This window comes from Lissotriton helveticus, chromosome 8, assembly GCF_964261635.1.
Source record: "Lissotriton helveticus chromosome 8, aLisHel1.1, whole genome shotgun sequence".
NCBI classification, from domain to species: domain Eukaryota; kingdom Metazoa; phylum Chordata; class Amphibia; order Caudata; family Salamandridae; genus Lissotriton; species Lissotriton helveticus.
The window spans coordinates 1,606,407,191-1,606,423,661 of NC_136069.1; the positions used below are offsets into that span (position 1 = coordinate 1,606,407,191).

The following is a 16,471-nucleotide window of genomic DNA, read 5'->3' on the forward strand; positions in this document are numbered from 1 at the left end:
CCACGCTGCAAATCACCCCCAATCAGCTGGATTAGTGGAATGTTACAATGGCACGCTTAAACTTAAATTGGCCAAAATCCAAGCGAGCACAGGTCTTAAATGGCCTGACGCTCTACCCTTAGCACTCCTATCCACCAGAATGACTGTGCATTCGCGAATGAAACTCAGCCCCTATGAAATAATCTTTGGTCGGCCAGCCAACATATGGGGAGTGCCTAGGCCCACGAAGTTTAGCGAGCTGCAACACCCAATTTTGCTTGACTATTTGTATGACTTGACGGCTAAATTGCGTGTTTTGTATCAACAGGTCCACAACACCTTGCCTCCGGTCTCTGAGACACCGGGTCACTCCATTGACCCCGGTTCCTGGGTGTTGGTCCGGAACTTCCGAAGAACAAGAAACGACCAGCCCAGGTGGACCGGGCCTCACCTCGTCCTCCTGTCTACAAGGTCGACTGTTAAAGTGGAGGGGAAGGCCAATTGGGTCCACGGGATCCATTGTAAGAAGATACCCTTCCCTCTGCCACATGACCAATGGGTCCGAAAAGGAGGCACTGACTCAGATCGCACAACTGATGAACGTGTAAAAGAAGCTAAACGTGATTATAAGAGTGGGAACATTTTTCAAGAGACTACGCCACCATCAGAACAATTGAACTCTGTGGAACCTGAGCTACTATTTCTGGACCAGACAGTACCTGGGAAAAGACGCTACAATTTACGTCCAAGAAAAACAAACTAAAGTAAAAGTGATTTATTTTATGATCCGAGAAAAAAACCTGTGGACTAATAAAAAATTGTGTGTTTCCCCAAATCCTATTTTTGAAAGTGCAGATTCTCCCATCTAGGTAACTTGCTTATTTTTGTTTTTTTCGAACCGCCATCCGGGTTCCGCTGCTAGGGTCGCGGTTGATTAAAGACTTTTGGGTGCAGCTGACGACAATAGGTCGCTGGTTCCAGTTGGTCCAAGGGAGCCACCCTAGACTGACGGAAGCATCCTTTAGCAGAAACAACCTACCGCCGCGGGCAGCACCTTAGAGAGGATGGAGTTTCCTGATGTGGAGAGAGCTGCCAAAAAAATGAACTTTAAGCAGAGACTTTTGAAAACAGTAACGAAGAGAATTTTTATAATAATGTGTATTTTTATGCTATTTAGCGTTATGGTCTTTTTGATAAGCTATGTTTTATTCTCTTTTCATGTGACATTCACGCCCACTACATCACCCATACCTCCCCCTACTGTTTCCTCTCATTCTTTCCACTCTTTGCCTGACCACGAATCAAATAGGAGATTAGAGTTCATCAATAACTCCTTCGTTCAGCTATTACACCAACACCAACTTGTAATGAACACAACCAACTGTTGGGTGTGTGGTCTCATGCCCCACACCACGGATAGAGGTATCCCCTATTTGGTCCTGCCATTTAGTCGCAATGGGTCAGTATGGGCATATAGGACAATGTTCATATATACACGAGAAATCCAACCCCTACGCTCGGTAAAAGACAACCTCAAGACTAGCGCCCTAGTCAAGGGTATAGTTGACATGATCAAGGAAGTAACCTCTTACGAAGATACCCCGGATGATGAGATACTTGCATATGTAGGTTGGAATGTGACCGGATATGGCACTACATTAAGTGAGAAACAGCAAGCCAAGAGATCGTCCCCTATCTGGATCGTACCCCATCAAGGTCACCTGTGTCTGCAAGGTATTGGTAAGAATCCCAGAGCTCAGCTAGGGAAGAGTGTCTGTACAGAAACGTACGTTTTTGGATCCCAGACTTCCCCTGCCTTTTTAGCCTCTAAGGGTACTTATTTCATCTGCCATGATAGAGCCTATACATGGTTGCCCCCTGACTTCTCGGGCTCATGTTTTGTTTCATTCCTGTTACCTCCCACCTACACAGCAGCGGCGGATTACCATCGGACAAGGGTAGTTAGAGGTGTTTTGAGTAAAGAAGACACTGCAGGTCAAGAATTTGGTGATTTTGCAATGGGTGTTCTGCCGTTCTGGGGAGCCATGGCTAACAGTAGAAACATAAGGCAATTGACAAGGGTAGTTGAATCCACCGTGATTGAAACTGCTGGTGCCCTTAGTAACCTGACTGCTGAGCTCCAGTTGGATCGACTGATGACCCTTCAGAACCGGGTCGCTTTGGATGTAATACTGGCGGACCGAGGTGGAGTATGCAAATTGATCCAGTCCAGTTGTTGCATTTTTATTCCAGATAATGCTCCAACAGTGTACGGGGCCATCTCCAAACTACATAAGATTTCCGAATCTATTCATGTGGATAAAGGAGATTGGTCATTAATGGGATGGTTCTGGGGACTGATATCTGCCTGTGGATGGAAAATTCTGATGGTCATTGGGATGGTCTTAGCCATTCTTTTCCTGTTCTGTCTATGCATACAGTGTGCTCTGCAATATGTGGCCTCTGTGTTACATCATGTGTAAGGAAGCCTGTGTCAAGACATGAGCTCAGCACTAGAATGATGTTGCAGCAACATCTCAATGACTTTAGGAATATAGATCTGGACTCAGATTAACATGAGGATAGATTAATTGCCTATGTAAGGGCAAAAGGAGGGTCTGTGGTTCTGAAAAATCTGGATTCATATTATAGTACCGGACTCGAGAATAAAAAAACTTCGTCGAAATAGGACGAATTTGGTATCAAAAGACCGATAATGACGAGTACATCAAGTACATGTATTTTCGTCATATTCGAGTGACGATTTCACCTCGAAATCGTCACTTACCTTCTGAACCCTTAGCTGCATGTTGCCCTCTACATAGGCCTTAATCCAGTTGAATTTGATTCCACAAGGACACATACTCCTTAATCGACTTCTCTCTGACCCCAGTACAAGTTAGAACCATTGCCCCAGGCCGAACTCGTTAGGTCAGTTCCCTCCCAGTGGCCGAGCAAGATAGCATCTAGGCCCAACCAGCCATAAAACCATTTCAGCACGCACACCTGCCATATCTCGCTCACAATCTTTCTTCACTCCTTTCCTTCACTTGCTTTATGATGGGGAGGTGACCGTTTTTATTAGGGGTCCAGCGATATCTGATGAAATGTTGGGCCTTGCCGGATGATTTGTTATGAGCAGCACGACGTGAAATATGTACATGTCATCATGACTCTGCTTTTCTTTTGTAATCAGTAACCGTAAATGAAATTCCATGAATCCAAGGAATGTCTTGCCCAAGGCTGAATATTATGTATAAGAAGAGAAGCCTGACTTCATGAAAGTGTGCAGTCTCCTGAATATACTTGTATCGTACTTCTAGGACCCTGTCACCTTGGTTGCAGCCAATAAACGAATCTTTGACTTCACCTGGAAGACTCTGAAGTTTCTGTCGGTCTGACTCAGGAGAACCCGAGGTCTCTGGGTGTTGATCCCCTGGCACCGCTGGGTTACCGGTTCTGTACCGGTTCTTAAAAACTCAGTACCTCAAGGCCTTGATCAACCAGTCGTCCAGGTACGGGTAGACAAACACCTTGTTCTTCCTTAGGTGTGCTGCTACCACCGCCATGCACTTTGAGAACGTTCTCGGCGCAGACTTCAGTCCGAATGGCAGTACTGTGTATTGATAGTGATCGGCGCTGACGTGGAACCGCAGGAACTTCCTGTGTTTGTGTGCAATGGGCACATGGAAGTAAGCATCCTGGAGGTCGATGGCACACAGCCAGTCTCCCCGTTGCAGCTGAGGATAAATCTGATGCAACAACAGCATGCGAAACTTTTCTCTGCAAATCCACTTGTTTGCTTGTCGCAAATCCAGAATGGGCCTGAACTCGTTCTTGTCCTTCTTTCGAACCAGAAAGAACCGGGAGTACAGACCTCTTCCCTTTGAGACAGGGGTACGACTTCGATCGCCCTTTTCCTTAACAGGATATCGGCCTCCGCCTGGAGCTAGACTGTATCCATTGCAAACAATATTCAGCACCCACTTGTCCGGAGTAATTTTTCTCCACTCTGCCAGAAAAGATTGAATGCTTCCCCCCACCGGAGCGGGTAACAGTTGTCGGGGAAGTAAGTGCTCAGGGCCTAGACCCGGCCTGGCCCTTAGTCGCTGGTGCCGACTGATGGCCGCCTCTGCCCCTCTGGCGCTTCTGGAATGGTGTTCTGAACTGCTGCTGTTGTTGTTGCTGCTGTTTTCCAGAAGACTGGCCACGCCCTCTGCCTTGACCACCGAAGCGGCGTTGGAACGGACGGTACGTCTTCTTGGTCTCCTTGGGCTTCTCCAAACCCACCGCTGTAAGCGTCTCAGCTTCCGCCTTCATGCGGGCCATTTCATCATCAGCGTGCTTCCCGAACAGGGTTTCGCCAGAGAATGGCAGATTGGCAACCCTCTGCTGAGCGTCCTGTTTCAGAGACGTAAGGCGGAGCCATGCATGTCGTCGCTGGTTTATTCCGTGGCAGAAACCATGCGCCGCCAGAAGAGAGGAGTCGGCTGCAGCGCTGATGACTTGATTCGCCACCAACATCCCTTCGTTAAGCACCTCCTGGAAGTCTTCCCGCTTGTCCCGCGGAAGGAGTTCCACAAATTGTTGAAGAGATTCCCAGAGGGCTCTGTCATACCGACCCAACAAGGCAGTGGCACTAGCTGCCTTCATTGAGGTCGCCGAGGTCCCACAAACTCGTCTCCCAGAGGAATCCAACCACCTAGATTCCTTGTCTGGCGGAACTGTGGAGGAAGGCGTGGTGGCATGCTGTTTGCGCGCCACCGTCACAATCACCAAGTCTGGAGGAGGCTCCAGCCTTAGAAAGGCCGGGTCCGAGTCCGGAGCCCGGTACTTCTTCTGCAGTCTGGAAGGCGCCGCCTTAGTCACCGCTGGAGTGAGGAAAAGATCCAGGGCCGGTTCTTCCAGGCCCGGCACCAGCGGTAGTAACGGCCGAGACAAATGCTTCTGATGGAGCGTCTCGAAGATGACCGAAGTCTTTGGAGTGGGCACCGTCAAAGTAATGCCCAATTTCGCTGCACCCCGTAACAGCACGTCCTGGAAGGACACCAGATCGTCGACCGGTGAAACCCTCGTGTCTGGCGAATCTGACAAGGTCGGGGAGTAGTCCCTGGTCCCAGACGACCTGGTCCGTGAACGAGACCTGTGTCTCCTGTGGCGCCGTCTAGATCGTGTGGAAGACCTATGACGCGAACGTTCCCTTCTCCTGGAGCGGGAGCGCGACCTCCCAGCACGTGGGCGCTCTACCGGTTTCCGTGGAGGCATCTTCCGTGGCTTATCCTGGGGCTTCGGGGTAGGCGTACCCTTAGGAGGTGTCGGAAGCAGAGGCAGGGACACCGACCTCGGTGGCCTATGAGGAGGGACCGGCGGCAGAGGCCGCCCCTCAGGAGACGGGGGAGGCAGGGAGGGGAGCAGCGGCTTAGCCGGAGGGGCCTCCTTCGGTAGGGGAGGAGGGGTCAAAGGCCTTGGCGGTGTATATACCACCGAGTACATCGTGCCAGATGACGTCTTCGAGGGAGGGGCCTGTGATCCAGACCCTCCAGAGCGTGAGCGACGCCTCCTACGTCCTTCACCAGATCCAGCGTAACTTTTGGCACCAGAATCCCTCTTGCGCCTCTTAGAGGAGGTTGAGATCCTTGGTGACGAGGATATCTTTCTGCTCGACGTCGAGCGTCGTTTTTCAGGCGTGGAACGGCGATCCCTCGACTCTGGCGTCGAACGTCGTCTCCTCGACGTCGAGTGTTTCTTCCTCGACGCCGATCGTCGCCCCCTCGACGACGAGCGGTCAGACCTCGACGGCGAGCGTTGACTCTTTCTCCTCGATGACCGTTTCCTCACGGTCCTCGACGCCGAGGATCCCCTCGACGTCGAACTGGTCGACGGCGACCGGCGGTGTCGCTTCGACGGCGAGCGCCGGTGTCTTCGTCGACGGCGATGCCTCGACTTCGACAACGTTGAAGACGCCGTCGGCGGTGACTTCGACGGTGGCCTGGCCAGGCCTCTCGACGTCGATCTTCCACGCTGTCTCGACCCAGAGCCCCGGGGAGAAGGGGAACACACCGTCGTCATCCCTCTCGACGTCGTCGTCTATGCTATCGACGGAGACGGAGACCGGGACCTTTTGCTGGTTTTCCTGCCTCTGGGGAGCCCCCCAGAGGCCTCAGCAGGGGCAGAGGGAACCTTCCCAGCCAGCCCAGACCCACCTGCAGCCTGCAGTCGCCTCTCTTCCAGGCCTTGGAGCCTAATCTTCTGCCTTTCCCTCAGGGTCCTTGTAGAAAAGGCCTGGCAGATGTCACAATCTTCAGGGACATGCTCATCAGGGAGGCAAATAATGCAGACGTCGTGTGGATCAGTCTTTGCCTTCTTCCTTCCACATGCTGGGCACTTGTCGAATAAGGCAGGCATTTTAGATCCCTAAAAGCCTGAACAAACACACAGAAGTGAACAGGAAACACCAAGAATCAAATGAGAACACTTTTAAATCCAAAAAGTGCAAAAAATCCAATAAACCCTTGAAAAAGGGAGAGCTCAATGCACAGGGTCCTGTAAGCAGGAGCCGGAAAAAAGAACAGAAAGTAAGTTGGACCTGCTATGCATTCTGGGATACTGGGAGAAAGTTCTGGAAGGTTCTCTTAAAGGCACAGTATCCTATTTAAGCCACATAATGGCAGCCTTTGGGGCTTGTCTGTCCATGCCTTCCTCTCTATAATTTCTGAGGGTGTTTGCTGTTAAAGCAAGGGAAATCTGGACAGGTTTTGCTGTTTGTGGATTTTTGGTGGAATTTTCTAGTTGAAGTACTGGACAGTGTAGCCTGTGAATATAGGCTGCATTATTTGTCTTTAAATTTTCTCTTAAGTGTCTTTGCAGTTATGCAATTTTCTGACAATTTAAGAGATTATTTTTGATTGCCGGAGTCCACGCAGATGGGCGGGACTATTCACTAGATTATGACTAGGCTGTCCTGTTTTCACTTTCTATTTTTGATAAATTCTGGTGGGGTTTTTTCAGAGTTTTCAATATCTTAAAAAACAGTTGTTATCAGTGGTTACACATTTTCACGCCACTAAAAACAACTGAAAAAGTGTTTTTCCGGTGTTTATGGAACATTTTGCTTTTATCATTGCTTGCTTTCTGCACTGAAATAACATGGTATATAGGCAGTGTACGTATATGGTAATTTGAGGTCCAAAGAATTTTTTGCAAATTAATCTTATTGTAGTACACCATACACTAATTCTTCAGTGAGTCTTTGGTCATGTGATCTCGCGCTTTCCTTCCCATGTAAACCTTTGTGAAAAGGCCCTCTGAGCATTCATAGCCCCTTGGGCTGAGAACCGTCAGCTAAGGGACACAGTTGGGATGACTCTTTCTTTGATGCCACATAAAGCACAAAATGATAAATATTTGCGTTTTAGTTCCTGGGCATAAGAAACAGTGCACTAGAATTGACTAAAAAGTCGAAAGCATTCCTCATTAACTCTGAAGATTGTAAAGATGCTTTCAGCATACCATCTAACAAGTGGCAAGGATCTCCTACAGGGAATCGCTTCAGCTCAGGTATCAATTTTGACAGGTCATCACACAAATGTTTTAGATACGTAGTTGAATCACTGCAAATACAAACAATATCACTCCAATCTTTGTTGAACTTGGAAATAACCTTTTTTCAGAGCATAACAAGTGACACTGCGTTCCATGTTTTCCAAAAGTCTGGTGTCACGTTTTCACCACTATCCCAGAGGCTTGGTGATATATATACATGTCACTATACCTTGCAGTATCAATACTGACCCACTAGAAACTATGGTCTGATGTATTAAGGGTTTTTACCCATTCTCGGTGGGTAAATGTGATGACACATATTAGGAAAGATTTTTATGAAACTAGCCATTTTACCTATCAGTGAAAGAATAAAATGCAGCCAAAGAATCAAATATGAGTTTGATATGTCCTGATTCTCTACCGTTTATAAAATAATTAAACTAGACCTAAAACATGAAACTAAACCCTGCATCTTTAGACCAAAGGCCATAAAACTGAAAAAAGTAAAAGGAAGAAGAAACAATATTTTAGTGGCATCCCTAAAGAACAAAACTCAAGCAGAATAATGTTAGCCAGTCTTTCTTACTGCTAGCTTCTATAACAAAGTTACATTTTATTGACCCCTTCAGTAAGAACAAAATTACTTCTTCACTTTCTTTTTCCTTCTTTGAATGGCATTTAGTTTGTGGTTGTGCAGGTGTTTTTTCAGTGTTTATATGTTTTCACCGGTGAGGGCTATTTTTCTTTCAGTGGGGTTTTATCAGTTATTATAGGTTTAAACCTAAAACCCCACAGCCTAATTATGACTATACACAGAGATCCCCTACTACAGAACCTCAGTTTCTCCTCCACGTTCAACATTTAATTACACGTGTACACACAAGGAGAGGGGTAGTTCACAAGAAATGCTAATGAACGTGGGTTTCCCCCCTTGGTGAATGCATTTATCACCCCCTGGGTATTAGCAGCGCCGGCTTTTAGGCTGGAGAAGGGGGCGTAGGCCAGGGATGTGTAATCGGCACAAGGTATAGATTATTAGGCCTCCCTGACGACTAATTGACAAATGTTGGTGTGAGAAGAAGAGAAAAAAAGCAACCATTGATGTTACTTTCTTATAACAATACTTTAAAAAGCGCTGAGTCTGTCAGATTGCTTCCCTCGCATCATAGGATCTCCGTAAACCTACAAAGTATATACAATCTTTTGTGTTTATATTCATTAAATCGGTACGAGATCGGGGAACTGAACCGAAAGCATTTGGATCTAGAGAGCACGAGGCTTGGGGATCAGGTAAACACTGCCAGTGTGACACTTCAGGGTAACTCCAAGGGCGCAGCTACCATTGATGCAGCAGGTACAGTGCCAACGGGGCACTGGAAACCCTGATTAATACTGCAATTTTTCTTCCTCTTCAGCAGTCAAAAGGGGACACTTTCCTTCCTTGCAGGGCCCAGGACTTCTTTGCCGCGCTACTGGTAACCTCTGATATTTATTAACACCAGGCATGGAATGCACCAGCGGTATCTCGCTTAACACCGCTGCATTCTGCAGTAATGCTGGCAGTAATGGTACCACTGCTGCCGCCAGAAGCGCTTAAGGAGGAGTAAAGTTCCTACGGGCCCTTACTGCCATGGACAGCGCTTTGTTTCTGTCCAGTGAGGTGTGCCTTAAAGAGCAGAGCAAGAAATACACTCACAAGAGGTACGCGTCACAGCAGTGCAGCGCCGAGAAGCAGGACAGGTAGCACAAGGTTAACCGTTGTAGTGCTTCTGGGCACCGCAGCTGTATACGTCTGTAACCATCAAAGGGTAAATAATACAGTAGTGCAGCACTGAGAAGCACGACTGGTGGCGCAAGATTAATCGGTGCATGAGATGCCTTACTGCAGTGCTGCACTGCAGCAGTATAACTGTGTAACAATCAAAGGGTTAATTTTAAATATCATCAGTGCAGCGCCGATAAACATGACTGGTAGCGCAAGGCTAACTGTTACAGTGCTGCGGTGCGTAACTATCAAAGGGTTAAATATAGGCAGTGCAGGATCGAGAAATGCAACTAGTAGCACAAGGTTAACCGCTGCAGTGCAGTAGTAGAACTGTCTTCCTGAAAGTTAAATATCAGTTGTGCAGCGCAGAGAAGCATGGCTGGTAGGACACGGTTAGCAGCGCTGCCGTGCAGAAGTAGAACTGTGTAACCATCAAAGGGTAAACAACACAGCAGTACAGCGCAGAGAAGCGTGACTGGCAACACACTGTTAACCACTGCAGCGCTGCAGTATAACTGTGTAACCAAAGGGTTAAATATCATCATTTCAGCGCCAAGAAGCACGTCTAGTAGTGCACGGTTAACCGCTGCAGTGCAGTGCAGCAGCAGTGTCCTCCTGAAAGAGTTAAATATTAGCTGTGCAGCGCAGAGAAGTACGACTGGTAGCACACGGTTAATCACTAATGCGCTACAGTGCAGTGTAGAACTACAACTGTGAAATCATCAAAAGTTTAAATATAGACCGGGTGAGTGGGGGATTCTCAATTTGTGCCGATGAAGGCACAGTATCAATGTTTATTTCCTGAGCGGACCCGCCATTGCAGGCCACTCCAACGATGGGGCGAAAGTGAGGGGTGAAAGTGAAACTGCATGCTGGAAAGCGGGACAGGAGATGTGCGCGTGCCTGTACATGCATGTCCACAGACCCCAATCGCCTGCGCGTGCCCCTGTCTGTACCACTTGAGAGGCAAGTCGCTGACAATAAGTCTCGCTGGCGACAGCGCTTTCCGCTGCATCACCCAGTGCGAGACCTAAAAAGGAGGTCCACATGTTTCCAGGTGCTAGACACTCTGATATAGTTATTGTGAGAAATGTGGTTGTTGGTTTAGGGATGTGTGATCCCATCTCAAGCAAATGCCACAATCCTTGTCAGGGTGAACTACAAACCGTCAATATATTAACCTGGTGGCTTGGCACAAAAGCAGTCAGGCTTAAACTACAGGCAATGTGTAAAGTATTTAGCCGGCACTCAAACAGTAATAAAGTGAAAACACCACAAAAGAAAAATCACACACCAATTTAGAAAAAATAAATGACAATGTAATAAATTACACAAAAAAGACAAAGATCCAGTCAGTTCTAGTGAAAGTTAGTGCCACCCACAAACATTTAGTCGCATGAGACTGGGACAAAGTCAACCATTATGGCCGACCATGATGGAATGTGGTTCAGTAACACAAAATGGGTTGGCCCTGTCTCCGATTATCTTTGGACTTAAATGAAATTTCAGAGAAAAATATACGAGAAGGCAAAGTTCAGTTGGGCAAGGCAGCCTGCAGTGTCCAAGGAGGAAGCGGATTCACAGTGGAGATTTCCACATTCAGACTTAGCCTCTATTTTGAAAGCTGAAAATCTCTAGCGAGATGAGGCTGAAGGCTGTAGCCAATGTGGTATGTACATGGCCAGATTCCCTTCCAGAGAGGAGCCACTGATTTGCTGCTGCAGACTAACCCTGGGCGAAGAACTACGCTCCGTTCGCGGAGCTTGCGGAGTTTCGGCAACTCCGCGTTCCGCGGAGAACGCGTAGCTGTCGATTACTCCGCGATCCGGTGCGTAGCGTAGTTCTCGCGCGCTGAATAACATTATCGCGTGCGCGGCAATGGCTTTTTCCCGGTCGCGTGTGCCACCATGTAGGTTCGCGCGATATTTAGCGCGATCACGCACTTTTGTAGAAGATAAGTTCCCGAACATGTCTTAGCGCGCTAGCCATCCCGAGCATGCAGGCAGCGCCCCGAACACGCGCACCGCGCTCCCGAAGACGAAAAACGGCACGCGAACGGGTCTAGCAAGCAACTACGCATGTCCGCGGAGCTACGCGTAGGTCGCGGAGTGCAAGTGCGTCTTCGCGTAGCTCCGCGGAGTGCGGCTCCGCGAACTACGCCCAGGGTTACTGCAGACAAGAACAGAGTGGGTTCTACATGAAGTAAGGCTGACAGTGATGCACCTTGGGTGGATCGGCGAACAGGTAGGTCCTGGTATCCTCTCAGTTCTTAAAGTACATTTTGGCCATGGACTGGAGGGGCGCCACGCCACGCCACTACAGTGTCCCCCATGCTTCCAAAAAGAGCACCGTCTTCAGATTCTTCCTGAAGATAAGAAGATTATTTTCTTTCCTCAGTTTAACTGGAAGAGAATTCCATACTCGGGGCACCGTGCTTGAAAAAGCTCTGCCGCCCTTGGATACCAGGTTGAACCTAGGGCACATCAAATTGCATGCCTCAGTAGACCGAAGGGTCCTGTTTGGTGTATATTTAGTCAGCCGATCCTTGATATAGGTAGGGGCTGAGCCATGGACGGCTTTATGTGCAATACAAAGGCTCTTGAATTTAGCTCTCTGAGCAATTGGCAGCCAGTGTAGGTCCTGAAGTAAGGGCGTTGCCCTTGTACGCCTAGGTTTATTAAAAATAAGCCTGGCCGCATCATTCATTACTACTTGGAGTCTGGCTAGAAGGTTATTTGGTAGACCCAAATATAAGGAGTTACCATAGTCCACGCCACGCACTACAGTGTCCCCCATGCTTCCAAAAAGAGCACCGTCTTCAGATTCTTCCTGAAGATAAGAAGATTATTTTCTTTCCTCAGTTTAACTGGAAGAGAATTCCATACTCGGGGCACCGTGCTTGAAAAAGCTCTGCCGCCCTTGGATACCAGGTTGAACCTAGGGCACATCAAATTGCACGCCTCAGTAGACCGAAGGGTCCTGTTTGGTGTATATTTAGTCAGCCGATCCTTGATATAGGTAGGGGCTGAGCCATGGACGGCTTTATGTGCAATACAAAGGCTCTTGAATTTAGCTCTCTGAGCAATTGGCAGCCAGTGTAGGTCCTGAAGTAAGGGCGTTGCCCTTGTACGCCTAGGTTTATTAAAAATAAGCCTGGCCGCATCATTCATTACTACTTGGAGTCTGGCTAGAAGGTTATTTGGTAGACCCAAATATAAGGAGTTACCATAGTCCACGCCACGCACTACAGTGTCCCCCATGCTTCCAAAAAGAGCACCGTCTTCAGATTCTTCCTGAAGATAAGAAGATTATTTTCTTTCCTCAGTTTAACTGGAAGAGAATTCCATACTCGGGGCACCGTGCTTGAAAAAGCTCTGCCGCCCTTGGATACCAGGTTGAACCTAGGGCACATCAAATTGCACGCCTCAGTAGACCGAAGGGTCCTGTTTGGTGTATATTTAGTCAGCCGATCCTTGATATAGGTAGGGGCTGAGCCATGGACGGCTTTATGTGCAATACAAAGGCTCTTGAATTTAGCTCTCTGAGCAATTGGCAGCCAATGTAGGTCCTGAAGTAAGGGCGTTGCCCTTGTACGCCTAGGTTTATTAAAAATAAGCCTGGCCGCATCATTCATTACTACTTGGAGTCTGGCTAGAAGGTTATTTGGTAGACCCAAATATAAGGAGTTACCATAGTCCAGCCGCGCCAGAATCAGAGCGGAGACAGCCAGCCTAAGGGTGGAGACGGACAGCAGTGGGGAAAGTTTCCAGAGCTGGCGTAGTAGACTAACACAGGTGCCTACCACCGCCGACACCTGCTGTGTCATGGATAACAGGGCATCAATTTTGATTCCTAAGCTCTTTACTGCTACCGCTGGTTCTGGACATGGTCCCAATTCTACTGGCCAGAACAGATCATTCCATGGGTTGGCTGCTGTGGTAAATGCCAGGACTTCCGTTTTGTCCGGGTTGATTTTCAAAAAATTATCCGACATCCAGTTAATCGTAAATATGAGAATGTCTTGCATTCTCAAATAGGCCGCAGGTGAGTGTTCGATCTGGATCAAAATTTGCGTATCATCGGCATAATTATAGACCCTGCAGTCCAACTTGTTCAGGGCTGTAATCAAAGGCTGAAGATATATATTAAAAAGCAAGGGCGAAAGGGCTGAACCCTGGGGCACTCCACATGTCAACTTAGCTGGATTTGACATGAGGTCAGACAGTTGGACTCGCTGTGAGCGATCTTTCAGAAAGGAGGTCAGCCAGACCAGGACTATACCCCGAATCCCTAAGTCCTCAACCCGCGACAGAAGCTGACAGTGGTTCATGGTATCAAATGCCGCGGATAAATCCAGAAGGACCAGGGCACATGGATTTCTTTTGTCAGCCTTCAGTCTCAGGTCATCCAGCATGGAGACCATCACCAATTCCGTGCTGTGATGAGCTCTGAAACCTGCCTGATTAGACACAAGAAGATGGTTGCTTTCTACGAAGTGTGTAAGAGAGTGCAAAACATGTTGCTCCAGGATCTTAGCAAGAAAGGGTAGCTGGGGGATTGGCCTAAAGTTCTTTAAGTTTTTAGGGTCGGCACCAGGTTTCTTTAGGAGGGGGACCGCCCGTGCTTCCTTGAAGTTGAAGGGGACAAGTCCCTCTTCTAAGGAGCGGTTCAACAAGGTGGGGACTTTGTCCTCCATACCAGACCAACCCAGCTTGAAGATCTTGGGTGGGCAGGGGTCTGCTGGGGATCCTGATTTCACCCGGTTCATTATAGTGAATAGAGACTCCTTTGTGAGGGCTGGCACCCCCGTCAGGGAGCCCAATGTCGGTCTCGGGGATATAAGGGGTGGCTCAATAGAGCAAAGGAAGTGCGGGGTCTGCCTGATCTCTACCATCAAGTCCTTTATTTTATTTTAAAAAAAGGCCTGAAAGTCTTGACAATCCTTCAAATTAAAAATCGGATATGGTCCTTTCACTGTACGCAGATCATTCAAGACTTTGAATATTTCTTTCTGCGGGTTGACTGCCTCCGAGATAGCAGCTTCATAAAAATCAGCTTTCCTCAAGCGGATGGCTTTTTTGTATGCTGCAAATTGTGCAGTATAGGCATCCCGTGCAGTAGGCGTACGAGATTTACGCCAAGCTCTCTCGCATTTGCGAAGGACTTGTTTTTTTTCTCTAAGAGCACTATTGAACCATAGTGCTCCTTTGCCCTTGTCCCTCAGTCTAATTTTATGGGCCGCAGTTACTACCTCAATAGCCTCCTTCAGTATAGACACCAAGGCAGTGCTTTCACTTTCCAAATTATCCACCAGCGGCGGGGGGTAGTCAGAGTGTGATGGAATAGCTGTCAAATCTGCAGCCTTAACCTGGTTCCAGCTGCGCAATCATTTCCAGTCTGGTTTAACTTCCGGCCGTTTTATGGAAAGTGGAAAGTGACCTTCGATCAGATAGTGGTCTGACCAGGGACAAGGGGAGATCGCGAGCGGGGGCTAGGAGTGGACAGGAGGACCACATCAGGTCCAGCGTGTGACCCCTCTCATGTTTAGGTTCTCCCACCAGCTGAGTAAGACCTAGGGATACTAGGATCTCTTCCAATTGTTGAATCTGGCCATCTTTCGGGGTCCTTTCCCAGTGAAAATTCAAATCACCAAGCACCACCAGACCTTCATAGTGGGAATGAAGGTCGTGCACCACCTTCAAGAAAGGTTCCATGAACTTAACTGATGTGCCAGGCGTGCGATGTACTAACAGGAATACCACCCAGTCTGTAGGGGAGCTGAGCTTCACGCCTAGGACATCAGCACCTTCAATACACTCTGAGCAGAGTGTTTCAGTTTTCAGAGTGTCTTTAAAAAGGATAGCAAACCCCCCCTCAAATGTTATCTGGGCGGTTGGCATGGATGGCGAAAAAATTGGGGGGCAGGGCTGCCACCATCTCCGGCGTCGAGGATTCGTTAAGCCAGGATTCGGTGACACAGAGAAGATCTAGGTTATCCTCCTGTAGGAGGGAAAAGACCTCCAGACAGTGCTTCTGTAATGAGCGAGTGTTGAGTAATGAAAACCTACACCCCTGCTTTGGCAGAGACACCAAGGAAGGTGCCCTGATTCCCAACTTAAACCTTACATGCGGTCTCAAGAGCCCTTCCCGCTTAAGTTTCGACAATATTTTATCGGGCAGTGGTTGGGCCTCGGATTCCCAGCATAGTAGGGACTGCCTAGCCTAGACTACCCGAGGAGCAGGGGTCCTGGGCCCTGGGCCCGACCTGGCGTGGACGGGCGCAGACGGGCTCGCCTTGGGCACGCCCGTGGCGCGCATGCTGCGCGCATCCGCTGCGCGACGGCGCCGCCATTCCTCAAGTACTAATCACCCTGGAAGGCCCGCCTCCAAGAGAAGCACAGCTATAGGTCGGTAAAGCCCTCCACTCAAGCGGCAGCAGCCGTGGTGGAACGGGGCGAGAGACCAGCGTTTTTAAACAAAATGCAATAGTAAACACAGCAACAGTGCGTTAAAAACAAGTTAAACGAATAAAAGCTCTCCTCAGGTTCAAGCACTCCCAAGGTTTTATTAAAAAGTATCAGCGATATGTGCAAATGGCAAATCAGTGCAGTTTTAGGTTTATTAGCAAGATAAAATGACTGAATCAAAAGGATGTGCAAATTAGCAAGCAGGGCGCTCCGTAGAGAGCAGCTAGCGCCTTACCAAGGACATAATGCTGACAATGCAAACATTTTCCCCCCGTCAATCGATCTGGGTTGAATCCATCATTCTTTTGCCCACTACATCACCCCAGTTCGTAACCAGCAATATGCAAATCAGTCTTGACTCTGTGCCTCATGGGAACAGTCCAGACCAAACTGCCAGGCCCTACCTAGACCGGAAACAAGCATTCTGGGACCAGTTTCATGGTATGTCACCCTTCTTCATCCAGGTTAATACACGTGTAACAAGGTTACATGTTACTCCCTATTGCAATGGAGTTCTATTCAGTAATCATTGTCAATTTGAAAACATGGCAGAAATAATTGCACAGAATATTTTACTCTAAAAAATGTCTTTTGGAAACTCAATTGTGATTCTATAACTGTCCCTCATTCTTGCAAAGCATCCCGAGTGGAGCTGCTTTGGTGCCAGCATCTGACTTATCCTGTATTGGGTGTTTTTGTAATGGTTCCTTTGGTAACA

At 48.2% G+C, this 16,471-nt stretch overlaps 1 long non-coding RNA gene across 1 annotated transcript in view; it reads right to left on the reverse strand.

The window, feature by feature from the left end:
* LOC144772084 (uncharacterized) overlaps nt 1-16,471 on the reverse strand; it is a 154,002-nt gene that overhangs the window by 117,540 nt on the left and 19,991 nt on the right. The window lies entirely within an intron of this gene.